The sequence below is a fragment of the Chiloscyllium plagiosum genome, unplaced genomic scaffold (genome assembly GCF_037043375.1).
Source record: "Chiloscyllium plagiosum isolate Xiang-an unplaced genomic scaffold, Cpla_swu_hap1 HiC_scaffold_3, whole genome shotgun sequence".
In the NCBI taxonomy this organism is placed as follows: Eukaryota; Metazoa; Chordata; class Chondrichthyes; order Orectolobiformes; family Hemiscylliidae; genus Chiloscyllium; species Chiloscyllium plagiosum.
The window spans coordinates 70821522-70832908 of record NW_028270141.1 but is presented as its reverse complement, the minus strand read 5'-3'; positions in this window follow the sequence as shown (position 1 = coordinate 70832908).

Below are 11387 nucleotides of genomic sequence, written 5' to 3'. Positions count from 1 at the left end.
CCAAAAAGCCTTAGCAAATTTCCCCCCCAGGATATTGGTACCCCTCTGGTTCAGATGAAGACCTATCCTATTTGTAGAGGTCCCATCTTCCCCAGAAAGAGCCCCAATTATCCAGTAATCCAAAACCCTCCCTCCTGCACCATCCTTGCAATATACAAGAGACAATAGGTACAGGAGTAGGCCATTCTGCCCTTCGAGCCTGCACCACCATTCAACATGATCATGGCTGATCATCCTTAATCAGCATCCTGTTCCTGCCTTATCTCCATAACCCTTGATTCCACAATCCTCGAGAGCTCTATCCAACTCTTTCTTAAATGAATCCAGAGACTGGGCCTCTACTGCCCTCTGGGGCAGAGCATTCCACACAGCCACCACTCTCTGGGTAAAGAAGTTTCTCCTCATCTCTGTCCTAAATGGTCTACCCCGTATTTTTAAGCTGTATCCTCTGGTTCGGCACTCACCCATCAGCGGAAACATGTTTCCTGCCTCCAGAGTCTCCAATCCTTTAATAATCTTGTATGTCTCAATCAGATCCCCTCTCAGTCTTCTAAACTCAAGGGTATACAAGCCCAGTTGCTCCAGTCTTTCAATATAAGGTAATCCCGCCATTCCAGGAATTGACCTCGTGAACCTACACTGCACTCCCTCAATAGCCAGAAGGTCTTTCCTCAAATTTGGAGACCAGAACTGCACACAGTACTCCAGGTGTGGTCTCACCAGGGCCCTATACAGCTGCATAAGAACCTCTTTGCTTCTATACTCAATCCCTCTTGTTATGAAGGCCAGCATGCTATTAGCCTTCTTCACTATCTGCTGTACCTGCATGCTTACCTTCATTGACTGAGTACAAGAACACCCAGATCTCTCTGTACTGCCCCTTTACCTAAATTGATTCCATTAGGTAGTAATCTGCCTTCAAAGTGGATAACCATACATTTATCCACATTAAACTGCATCTGCCATGCATCTGACCACTCACCTAACTTGTCCAGGTCACCCTGTAATCTCCTAACATACTCATCACATTTCACCCTGCCACCCAGCTTAGTATCATCAGCAAATTTGCTAATGTTATTGCTAATACCATCTTCTATATCATTAACATATATTGTAAAAAGCTGCGGTCCCAGTACTGATCCCTGCGGTACCCCACTTGTCACTGCCTGCCATTCTGAAATGGAGCCGTTTATCACTACACTTTGTTTCCTATCAGCTAACCAACTTTCAATCCAAGTTAGTACTTTGCCCCCAATACCATGCGCCCTAATTTTGCTCACTAACCTCCGATGTGGGACTTTATCAAAAGCTTTCTGAAAGTCCAGGAAACGGGCACTTTTGCACAAGTCCTGAAATGCAGGCTCATCCAGGAGCCATATGTTCAGCTCCACTCTACGTGTTCCTCGCTTCACTAGCACATGGCATGGGCAACAAACCAGATGTAACAACTCTGTTTGTTCTAGCTCTAAGCATCCATCTTAGGTCTCTGAATTTCTGCCTTAAATCCCCACCTTTCTTCCTACCTATGTGGGCCATGACTTGGGGCTGCTCCCCCTCCCCCTCAAGGATCCCAAAAACACAATCAAAGACATCATGAACCCCGGCACCTGAGAGGCAACATGCCAATCGTGAGTCTCCCTCATTCCCACAGAATCTCCTATCTGTCCCCCTAACTATGGAGTCCCCAGTGACTAAAGCTATGCTCGTCTTCCCTCTTCCCCTCTGAGCAACAGGTACAGACTCTGCGCCAGAGACCTGTGCCCTATTGCTTACCCCTGATAAGTCATTCCCCCCCCAAACAATATCCAAACGGTATACTTGTTATTGAGGGGAACCACCACAGGAAATCCCTGCACTGCCTGCCGGTTCCCTTTCCCACCCCCGACGGTAACACATCTACCTTCTTCATGTGGCTGTGGAATGACTACCTCCCCGTAACTCCTCTCAACAACCCCCTCCGCCTGCCGAATGATCCAAAGTTCATCCAGCTGCAGCTCCACTTCCCTAACACGGTTCTCAAGGAGCTGGAGTTGAGTGCACTTCCCACAAATGAAGTCAGCAGGGACACTAGAGGTGTCCCTTACCTCCCACAAACAGCAGGAGGAACATTCAACTACCCTAACCTTCATTCCCACTATTCAGAATTCCCAAATAGACCAATGATAAAATGAAAGATGAAAGAAAACACTTGCCACCTTACCAACCGATGCACAGAACTTTTGTTTTGGTTAGAGGAGGAGGACAGGTGGGAAACACTACCTGAGTAATGTTTTGGGTAAAGCAACCACTCAAATATGCAACGTCGTGACCTCTCCGACTGCCTCCAGGAACTGAACAACGCCTGAGCTAAAAGTAAGGAATTTATACTGTCTACTCCCATATCTCGACAGGCTCTGCTGCTCCCTGCAGTTTTGTGACCTCTTCGACTGCCTCCAGGAACTGAACATAGTCGCTCAATTTTATCTAAGGGACCATCCCCCGATAGATGATTAAGAGTACTAACTGAGTGAGTTGGTCAAGAGCATGGCTCCTTTTTGAATAAAGCCCCTAATCTGTAAAAAACAAAAAAATGTCTCTGCTAGACAATCCATACTTGCGGCTTATTTGGTCAATTTACATTAATGTTTTTCCCTCAAATAAGTCACCCAAACAGGAAACTCCCCTAGCTGCCCAGTCTTTGAACCCGGGGTCCATTATCCCTGACCAGAACCCTGGCATACTATCTATAGGGGTAAGAAAAGAAGTTTTAGATATATTACCCTCAATCTGCCACATTGACAGTATTAATAATTAATGGATTAAAACTGTACTTCGCAACTGTCCTCATTTTATTGAAGAACAACAGGCTAATAAGGGGACATTTGCCTGGGAGGCCTCAATATCCAGCCATATTGACACTGGGTCCTCACAAGCCCAGTCATTCACAAAAGATAAAAGGGAGCTTAATTGATATCTTCTAATATCTGGGAGGTCCACTCCCCCCAAGTCCTTGGAGCAACTGCAATGTGGCAAGCTTAATAAGGGGCTATTGTGGTACCAGATAAAAGAGCTAAACCAGCCATTAAGTCTCCTAAATGTTTGTCTGGGAAAAATCAAGGGAAGGATTCGCACAGGGTATAGCAAACGACATTCATTTTAATAAGGACTACTCGGCCTAACCAGGATATTGGAAGAGCTCCCCATCTTTGAAGATCTTGCCTAACCTTGTCAAGCAAGTGGATAAAAGTAGCCTTTAATAATTGATCGAAGGCAGAAGCAACAAAAATACCTAAATAAAGAAACCCCCCCTGTGACCACTTAAAAGGAAACCATGATTCACCCTCAACATCAGATAATCCCCCAAAAAACCCCATAGGCATAGCCTCTGATTTGGAAAATTAATCTTATAGCCTGAAAAGGTGTCAAAATTAATACATTGTATCAAATGGGGTATATAAACTACTGAGATAAGAACTACAAAAAGATAAGAACATCATCTGCAAAAATGTGATCTTATGTATCTATGATACATCTCTGGGGTAGTTATATTAGGATCCCTACAGATTGAACCGCTGGCAGAGACTATCATCAATATAAATAGTAGAGGTGAGGGGGTATCCTTGCTAACTGCCCCTACAGGTACTAAAATTACTGGATCTTTGTCCATTTATGAAAACCATAGCCAGAGGATCACTATACAGGACCCTTACCCATCTAATAAAGATTTCACCTAGACCAAACCGTTCCAGGGTGTAAAAAGGTATGCCCACTCCATCCAGTCAAATGCCTTCTCTGAATCTAGAAGGACTGAAAAAAGATAAAAACATTGTTATCCCACCTGCAGACAAAGGATGCTTGATCATCATTTAAAATCGAACAGACTACATTAAGGAAGCAAATGCACTACTTACAGATACCAACACTTCCCAACAAGTGGTGATAGACCCGACCCCACAGGTAGAGAACCGAATCACAGCCCTACTCAAAACATTTCAGAAATCTGGAGAATTAAATAAGATCACCTTCCAAAATGAAACCAGTCGGATGCAACACACCATGCCAAAATCCACAAACCAGAAGCCTCCTCAGACCCATAGTCTAGCTACCTGGAACACCAACTTACAGATTGGCCAAGGCGCTACACCAAAGACTAAAATACTTAGTAGAAGACTCACGTCACTCCATCCACTCCACCCAAGAATTCCTGAAGACCATCAATGACACCATGATAGAAGGGGATGAAATAATGGTTTCCTTTGACGTACCAGCCCTGTTCACATCCATCAACATCAACCTGGACAAAGAAACACTGACTACACTATTAGAAGACCCAAAGATACATACACCAAACACCACCAACTTCATCAACAAGGACAATATCGTCAAGCTAGTGGACCTAAGCCTTCCCACCCACTTCACCTTCAATAACAAAAACTACAGACAATCCAACAGAACACCCATGGGATCTCTGATACCAGGGTTCTTAGCAGCGGCAGTAATGCAGAGACTTGAACAACCATCCAACCCAAACTTTGGGTCTGCTAAATAAAACAAATTACAGGAAAACTTCAAGACCATCAATAATACCCTTACTGGCATAAAATTCACTAATGAGAAGGAAAACAACAACAAACTGGCATTCCTAAATGTTGCAGTAGAGAGAACAGCCAATGGGAAACTTCAAACCAGTGTCTACAGGAAATCTACACATATAGCTCAAATACTGAACTACAGAAGCAATCATCCCAACATCCACAAACGAAGCTGCATTAGAACATTATTTCAATGAGCCACCACACACTACAGTACAGAGGAACTACGAAGAGCAGAGGAAAAATACCTATACAGTGTATTCAAAAAGAATGGGTACCCAAAGAACACAGTCCGCCGATTTCTCAGCAACAAACCCAAACAAACGGACAAAGCATGTCCAGAAACCCTAGCCACTCTCCCCTACATCAAAGACATCTCAGAAATGACTGCCAGACTACTCAAACCCCTTGGCATCATCGTAGCCCACAAACTCACCAACACAGTAAAACAGCAGCGAATTAACTTGAAAGACCCTATACAGACAACAAGCAAAACTAATGTCATTTACAAAATATCTTGTAAGAACTGTAACAAACACTACATTTGACAAACAGGCAAAAAACTAGCCACCAGGATACATGAACATCAACTCACCACAAAAAGACATGACCCTCTCTCACTAGTATCCTTGTATGTAGTTGAGGAAGGACACCACTTTGACTGAGACAACACATCCTTCCTAGGCGCTTTGAAAAAGGGTCAGTTAGACTCAAAATGTCAGCTCTTTTCTCTCCTTACAGATGCTGCCAGACCTGCTGAGATATTCCAGCATTTTCTCATTTGGTTTCATCCTTCCTAGGACAAATCAAACAGAGACATGCACGAGAATTCCTAGAAGCACGGCATTCCAACCAGAACTCTAGCAACAAACACTTTGACTTCAACCCCATTTACCACCCTACAAGAAAAAGAACAGGAAATGACACCACCATAGGAAATGATGTCACCACAGGAAATGACATCACAGACACAAAGAAACCTGAACACATAAATAGAAAGTGGTTCATTAACAGCAGTGCTTCATCCGGAGGCTTACTGTTGATGTTACCTTGTATGGTGATGTAACATCTGAAAACAAATCTTCCAGCTCAGTGAGCAAACTTACATTCAGATCACTGAACCAATCGCTGCTGACACGCTTGGACCATATTACGTAATCTCCTAACATTGTTGGAGGACCTGCAGCTCTTTATAAAACCCATCTGGTCCTCTTTGACAATTCAAGGCAACACCGTTTCCAGCCTTAACGCGAGACTCTTGGACAAAATTTTAAAATCAGAATTTAAAAGCGAGATGGGCCTATAAGAAGCGCAGTCCTCTGGGGCCTTCCCCTTCTTAAGGATGAGAGAGATATTAGCCTTTCTCATGGAGGTTGGGAGGCAATCATGACTGTGTGAATAATTGTACATGTCCAGCATCGACCCTGACAATATACATATATAAATTATTTGTAGAATTCACTAGGACCATCAGGGCTGAGAGCCTTTCCACTTAGAAGCTGCTTCACCACCTTCTGTACCTCTTACACTGTTAAAGGGGCATTAAGGAGAGATGCCTGTTTAGAGGTCTCTCCTGGAAGATCCAGGTTCCTAAAAAGGACTTCATCTTAGCCCATTTGTCCTCACAGCCTTCCGACTGGTATAATTCGGAGTAAAATCTCCAAAACGCAGCATTGATCTTTTTAGAATCACAAGTAACAGTTCCATCCCTTTCCTGATTGAGGTAATAGATTGGGGGGGGGGGGGGAACATTCCTTTTCCTAGCCAGATTTGCCAAGCATTTGCCCAGCATAGCACCATGCTCAAACAACCTTTGTTTCGCAAAGGAAAGTTCCTTCCTTGCTGTCTATGTGAGTATGGAATTCAAGGTGGACTGAAGACCTGTGATCTGCTAAAACTTAGCCACCGATGGCCTATCAAAATACGCCGTCTCAGCTGTCTTCAATCAGGCTTCGAGCAGGCGCTGCTGCTCTCCTTTCTGTTGCTTCCAATTGGTAGAATAAGAGATAATTATCCCCCTAGCATAAGCCTTATCAATCTCCCAGAAAATAGACGGATTACTATCCCTATTTGAATAAATGGCCAAAAATATTTTAAACCTATTAGAAAAATACTTGATGAACTTACTGACCTTGAGAGTAAAGGGGGTCCATTCGCCAGTCCCGTGAACCTGCTACATTGTACTTAATCTTAACCTCGAAATATACTCCTGCATTATCGGAAATGGTGATATTCACAATTGTGCAGAACATCACCAAATCCAAAAAAATCGCTGGGTTAGGAAAAGACTAATCCTAGTATAACATTTGTGTGGATTAGTAAAAAACATAAAATCCCTACCTGGAGATGCCTCCAAACACCCAACAGTCCCAATTCTACACATAAATCAAATAGTTGCTTAGATTGCAAAGAAAGTCTTGGGGGTGGGGGGGGAGCGGGGGAGAGGTCTTTGGGCATTCTACCCACTATGAGATCCATGAGACAGTTAAAATATCTCCCTATGATAACATACTGCGATGAAGGATAATCAGTTTGGAGAATGCATCTATCAGAAGTTTAAGTGGGTGCGCTAGGGGACAATAAACATTCAAAATCCATACTCTTCTCCATATATTGAGGCTTTAAGAATTATGAACTGCCCATACTCTTCCTTAATATGATTTAGTCACTTCAATGGGAGATTCTTCCGAACGCGTGTGGCCACTCCCCTACTCATTAGTATTGAAGAATAAAAATAACACCCAATCAAACCCAACCTGCTGTAATTTCAGATGTTCCTTATCATCAAGGTGAGTTTCCTGCAACAGGGCAATATTCGACCCTCTCCTTTTTAACACTCGAGAATACCTTTTTCATCTTGACTGGCGAGTGACTCCCCTTAATGTTCCGGGTACACCATCTGAGATCACAAATAGCCATGACCCTCGACAACAACCTCTGAAATACCAAGAGGAAGAATTCGACTTACAAGCCGCTGAGTATAAATAAAGATAGACTCATGGAGCCTAAAAACTACTGTACCTAACAAACTATCAGAACTTGCAAAAACTATATCTACAAAAACAACCAACAAACTAAACCAAATACAAAATACAAAAGGCACTTAATGGGAACTCCAGCATTCCCCCTCACCCTGCTCACAGGGACAATTGTGTATCTCCCATACACCTCCATAACTCCTTCCAGCTTGAGCTGCACCCCAAACTCAAGGAAAAGAAAGAAAAAAAGGTAATATTAACAAAGAATTTAGAAATGAGCACTCTACCCATCTCCAACAATGCATTAACGCCAATCAACATCGGAAAAAACCTAATAACACTTTCTTTAAGAAAAAGAGAAAAGTACAAAAGAAAAAGGGAAAAGAGCGCACAGACCCATCATGAGTAAAATGAAGCACTGCCAGGTATCTTATAGAGTACTGAATACCGGGGTCCCTCAGTCTTCTCTTCAACTCAAAGAACTTCCTTTTACGGACCACAGCCACAGAAAGGTCCTGCAAGAACATTATGCTAGATCCTTTGTAAATCAAGGCCTGTGGATCCTTGCCCTATATTTTGGAAGCTTCCATTAATCCCTGCTTGACCCTGTAGCATTGGAATCGCACTAGGACCGAGTGGGGCCTGTGCACTGCAACCCGATGAACTCTGTCGACTTTCACTTGGCCTGCCTTGGCTTCTCAACCAAGAAATTGCAGCAGCCAGTCTTCAAAAACATTTACTGGCTGCTCGCCTTCCACTTGGTCCGGCAGCCTGACTTGCTCTGTTAAAGCTCGGACCTGCTTGTCCAAGGTCTGGATCTGCTCCATCAAGGACTTGATCACAGTCTCCAATGCTGCAGTCCGCCATCTGACCTCTTCCATCTACTTTCCGAGCCCTTCCAGCCACTGCTCGTGTTTGTACAGCATGACCAAGTTCGGTTCCAGCCTGGCGCGACTCTCCTCGATCAGCGCCTCAATCATCTCCCGGAGCTTCACGAACTCTGCAGCCAAGGTCTGTTGGGGAAGTGATTCTGGCAGTGTTGCAGAGGAGGCTGTAGCTGCGGTTGCAGTCATGGTCACGGGTGTGTCCAATGCTGCCAGGGAATATCCTGTGTGTTGGGACTTACCCGAACCTTTACTATTAGTCATCTTCTCTTGCTAAAAAAAAGGTTTATAATGATTCCACCAATATTTACTTACTAATTTTTTCCAAAAGCACCACTTTGCCTGAGTTGTGGTGCGGAGCTCAGCAGGGCAGATCTTTCAGATCGCCACCATCTTGGATCCCCCCCAAAGCTTGTTTTCTATGTACCTGACTGTGACTTTTGTGACCTTTTTTAGATTAGATTACTTACAGTGTGGAAACAGGCCCTTTGACCCAACAAGTCCACACCGACTCTCCAAAGAGCAACCCACCCAGACCCATTCCCCTACATTTACCCCTTCACCTAACACTATAGGCAATTTAGCACTGCCAATTCACCTAACCTGGCACATTTTTTGGACTGTGGGAGGAAACCGGAGCAAACCCATGCAGACACGGGGAGAATGTGCAAACTCCACACAGACAGTTGCCTGAGGCGGGAATTGAACCCGGGTCTCTGCTGTGAGGCAGCAGTGCTAACCACTGTGCCACCATGCTGCCCAGAATTAGAATTCCTCCAGTGTAGAAATAGGCCCGACAACCCAACAAGTCCACACTGACCCTCTGAAGAGTAACCCATTCTGCACTTACCACTGACTAATACCCCTGAACATTATGGACAATTTAGCATGGCCAATTCACCTGACCTGCACATCTTTGGGCTATGGGAAGAAACCAGAGCACCCGGAGGAAACCCACGCAGACACGGGGAGAATGTGCAAACTCCACACAGACAGTCGCTCAAGGGTGGGATCGAATCTGGGTCCCTGGTGCTGTGAGGCAGCAGTGCTAACCACTGAGCCACCGTGGCACCCCTTTGTTCGGCCTTTAAAAATAGAAAAAACAGCTTTCAGCATTTCAATGCTATTTACCATGGTATCTTAGAGGTCTTCAGTTATTTAACTCTATTTGCTTCTTCTTATCCTTGAATTTCCTATGCATATACAAATTCACCTCTGATAAAACACATAAGTGACCTGCTGCTAAAATAGATGTATGAGTAACAAAGGTGATTCACGTCCCATTTTTATGCATCTCCTTCAAATGGGCCTTTATGTGAGGCTTGGATTTGTAACCTGTGGTGCTGCAGTGCATTGATATTTGCCTCTGCAACTATGGATTGATCATCAATCCTTAAATTTACATGAGATGATATAAGGGTATGAACACATAAGAAAAAATACAAGGTTAGAGTCAGATAGCTTTTCAACTAACTCCATCATAGGCTTTATAAAATAAAAAGTTGCGTCATATAACAGAAAAATGCGGTCTCATAATCAGCACAGAACACTAAATAATCTCTAGTAGTTGTCTCTAATTAAGAAGCATATTTATGTATGCATTTAAAAGAATATTGATACTGGAGAAATTGAAAGATAGAATTTTACAATCTAAATTTCTTTGAACCTGCATTTTTAAAATTAATTGTTAACTTACATTCACAAATAAATATATTAGCTGTGGATTGCTGTGGATCTCAAATACTGAACATACAAGTAAGTAGATTCTTAATCATCTAAAACATGATGAATTAATCATCTTTTCACTTCTAAGTTACATTTTTATCACCCACCTTACTCATTTCCAGAAAATCGTTTGTCTGAATAACAATCTGGATTTTTATATCTTCCTCAACATAACAAAACATTGTAAAGTGCTTTGTGGAGATGTAAAACTGATACAAATGGCAACAGGCTTCCTAAGGTCCTGTAATTATAGCTGCTAATTCAGTCAACTTACCCATGGCATCATCAGGAAACATCCTTATCTTATAAATGTGCATCATAGAAGACAATTGCTCTCTTAAAACATGCACTTTTTCCTTCTAGTCTCCCTAGATTTCTGGATGAGACAATATATTTCCAACAAGAAGTAGTAGCCTTATTTTTGCAGTATCCTAGATACTTAGAATAGATAGTTAATTTTTCATGACCATAACCTGTCTCTGTGATCATTTACAGTAGCAAAAACTACAACTGCACTTGATCAGGCAGCTGGTCCCTCTGTAGAACTCTTTCTCTCACCCTACAGAATGTATGTAATATCAGTAGAATGGATGTAGCCAATGTAACATAAACATCAACCCCTTTAGAACCAATAGCTTTTACAATGTAACTGTCTCTCTCTTTCATTCTACCATCACTGAAGCCCCCAGCATCACCATCCTGGTAGATTCACCACTGATCAGAAACTTTACTAGACTTGTTACATAAGTACTGTGGCTGTAAGAGCAGATCAGAGATTGGGAATTCTGCAGGAAGTAACCCAACTCTTATCTCCCCACAGTATGTCCGCCAATCAAAAGACATAAATTCGGGAGTGCTATGGGATACACTATAGGCACTGCTGCAGCTCAAAATGGTAGCTGATAGGGACAGGCAATAAATGGCGGTGTTGCCAGCAATTGCCACATCCTAGAAATGGATGAACATATATTTAATTTGGGGGTAAAAGGAAAAAGTGACTATATTTGTATTTTATTAATCAAAAGTGTGGGTTGTCTGCCAGATTCAAAGATGATTCCAATAAATGTAATGGCATCAGCATTTTTAAACTGCTTTTGGTGCGCTCCCAGGGATGTTGTTGCCTGAGATTCAAAGCAAGTCTGTAGAATTGGTGGGGACAGGAAATAGTGGACAGCTCCTGGAATTAGAACTGCCTGCTGCAACTTAAAGGGTCACTCATGTTTCAGAAG